We start from the raw sequence: 3663 nt of genomic DNA, 5'->3' as shown, positions 1-3663 counted from the left end.
TAGGTATGTCTTTTCATCTCTCCAGCTACTCAGTTTCCACACTATTCTTGTATAGCCAATTGAAAAGACAAAAAAGTTATTCTATCAACCTCTTGTTTTATTTATATAATGTCAAAAAATCTAATTTGAGTGATCCTCCCCCAAACGCTGACACACACACAAACTGAATTGACTGCTTGCATTGTCATCTTGTAAACAATGTTATATCAGCATTGATTCTTGGGAGGAAGGGGGGGTCAAGTAAACATTTTTCATATTGCTTGCTTCTCATCTTCCCCAATGACTTTTCACATACTGGAGAATCTCATTATAATGTGGCTGATTATCTCCTAGATTTAAGCAGACTGGAGACCAGCCTTTACCCTGCCCCCTCTCACAAATATGGAAAAGCTTACTATAAAAGTGTACTTGTAAAGTGGGTGTTAGTATACCCCTGAGACCAATATTAAAAAGTGGTTTGTTCCACAGAATTTATATCTGGTAAAAGATTTTCCCTTCCATAATACTTGCAATCTGAGCACAGAAAATCATACACATACCTACACCACCTGCTAAGATCACTGTTTGATGTCATATTTTGAAAGCAAAGAAAGTAGAAGGCTATGGACCAAGGGCAGTTGTTAATTGGGCTTCAAATGGCATATGATCCCAAACTACAGAAAAAAAGCTATGTGAGTGGATTCACTGCACAGAAGAATACCATTTTTCTTAATGTTTTGCTATTCCCAGTGTACCTGCAGAGGTGTTGGTAATATTCATGTTTAATTAACATCAGTTTTTTTTTTATTGCCACAGGAGCACACATATATAAATATATAGAAAAGGTCAGAATCAAAGACAGAAGTCTGTCTTGAACCTGTGGTGGCCTAGAAAAATAACAGAAAAAAATCAGATTTGTGAAATTTATTGGCATAATCAGGGACTGTGTCTGTTCAAAACAATGTACAATAGTCACTGTTAAGGGAAAGGGATTGACTTGCTCAACAGTGAACAGCGATTTTCTACAAATGAATTATTTTATCATAGGAAGAGGAGCTGAGTGTATTTAACCTAAAATTCTGAATTCTGAGCCTTTGGGATGAGATGGTTGAAATTCTAGATAAACATATTTTCCTTAATCACTTTCATTTTCTGTGTTATATCCTGGCAGGGAAAATCTAAACTTCTCTAGATTTTACACTAAAAATAAAAGTAAAGTAATATTTCAAAGTACCTCTTTCATCCACCCTGAGTCTTCCCTCTATCATTGTCCATGGATGAGTAGACATTGTTGGCTCTATGGATGTTCCCCATTGGCTTCCTTAGGACAGGTCTAAGGAAGCTGATATAGAAGGGATTGCAGGACAAAGGGCCTGTTGCCCACCCTGAGAGCTTCAGTATCTCATCTACAGGGGAAGTTCAAGTTCTATAATATCTTCCACCCCTTAGTGCTCTGCTTCTGCATGTGGTGGTTTGATGTCTTCTGCTGAAGACTAACTAGCTTTGTTTTCAGTGGATAACAAGTATGTCTTCAAGTGGATAATTTAAAAATTGCTGATTTAAAATAATTTTATTTTCTGGAGCTTTCTCTGTGCATCTGATTTGTACTTTGTACTGTATTTATGCACGATGTAGAGAACTCGCAAATAGAAGAATTTAAATAAAGACAGTAAGATTTTCAATTTATGCACTACCTTTCCTCCTTAAGGATCCCTAGGCGTTTTAGAAATAATGTATACAATATACTCTGCAATAACCAATATGCAAATAACAAAATGACCACTTCAGGCCACATAAAATGACCACACTCAGTCCAGGCAAAAACTCATTAATATCAATAGAAGCTCTGTGCACAATTGAAGGGCAGTCAGTATATGCCATGGGTCTCATTCATTGCTGCGTGAGAATATAAAAGTACATGGTCTCTTACTGCAAAGGAATAAAGTCTTACATTTTAAACTCACATCATATTTGAAGAAAAAAGGCAAAAGGAATTCACATACATTCGATAATTTTTGCTTAAATTTATCTTTGAACCTTTTGGAGAAAAACATTATTCGGTAACTGAAAAACCAGTGATACTCAAAAGTAATTGTGCATAATATTTTAAATTAAAATTGTTACAAACATCTGTAGGAAAAAAAAGCTTAAATGGAAAAATCTTAAACTTACAGTCTCTCGGCTGTTTCTAATTACATACACACACACGCACCCATGCACGCACAGAAAGCACACACGCTGGACTAATTGTTTTAAAAGTAACCATTGAAACTGCTTAAGCTAATAATCACCATGCAAGTAACTCCTCCCACCCCCCACTAACACCACCCAGTTTGTATTTTGTGAAAATGAACAAGCTGTTCAGTTTTGTAAAAATGAACAAGCTGTTCAGTTGAAGGGGGTGGATTTGGTATGTTTTAAATGTATTAAGGTAAAGGGGGCTTTCAGGACAGGGACCCTTAATACTTGAATAGAGAATAAATTATTTTCTGGCTCACTTTTAACCCTTTTGACTATGGGATGTGTGATACAAATGGGAACTCCTCTTCAGTGAAAGCAGGGAAAACTATACTATCATTACCTCTTGATAGTATGCAAGCCCTTTAAAAAAAATTCTGGAAAACACATCAAAAAATCAACCTACCTGCAATGAAGCTGGGTATTTACTGGAAAATATTTGTTGATCTAATCTCTTTGTGCCTGCCCTGACCCTGTTCCATGTCTCTGGCTGTCAGACTTGTGCAGTCTCTACTCAACGCTCAATGTCAAATTAAAAAGTGACAAGAATGGGGGAGCATAATAATAGCTTAAAGCTATTCTCCACCTTTCCACATACAAATATATGAATTTCAAAACCCAGTATTTTTTGGCAGATAAATATATTCAGATTTTACATGTAAGTTGGTAGAATAAAAATAGCTACAACATTTAATTTAACAAGTATATTTATTTAGTGCATACTATTTGCAAGGCATTATTGGGTTAGAATGTATAGGATATGTAGTAAGGTGTGGAGCTTGCTTTGAGGAGCTAACAATTCCTAGGGAAAACAGAAATAAGATAGAAATGTGCACAATTGTTAATTAAATGAGAGTTGGAGAGTGTTGGAGATACTATTGTCAAATTAGGTGCCACTGTTCTGTATTTTTGTTGTTACTTGTTAATAATACACTCTCATATTTAAGCACAAGATGTGGTTATGCTACTTTGATAATATTGTGCATCTTTTGAACCCCAGGTAGATGCAATTGTTAATTGACTTATATGTATAGACACTGAGAGTCATTGCATCATTTGCAAATCCCTAAAACTGTATCTAGCTCTGATGAGATTGAATTATGTTTGTAAGGAAATTTTTAAAAGAGCTAAAGTGCAGAAAGATAAACACATTGTAAACTTCTAAAACTCACTTCCTGTTTCTCCTCTCCACACTTTGAAAACTTGGGATAAATGTCAGGCAACACGAGCAATACGAGTGTTTCTCTCTTCTTATTTTCATCTCTTTACCCTTTAAAGAATTAGTCTATCCCATAGTTCCTCAATTAGTAACTTGTGTTTGAATTAAGGAGTGTAAACTTCACCAGCAGGTGCGGAGAATCAAACTCCAACAAGATTCTGTGTCATTGTTCTGCTCCCACGATGGATTTCATTGTATGAGATTTATGATGTGGTAAAAACACAAGG

The sequence above is a fragment of the Neomonachus schauinslandi genome, chromosome X (assembly GCF_002201575.2).
Source record: "Neomonachus schauinslandi chromosome X, ASM220157v2, whole genome shotgun sequence".
NCBI classification, from domain to species: Eukaryota; Metazoa; Chordata; class Mammalia; order Carnivora; family Phocidae; genus Neomonachus; species Neomonachus schauinslandi.
The sequence above is the reverse complement of the archived record's forward strand: the minus strand, read 5'-3'. Positions refer to the sequence as shown.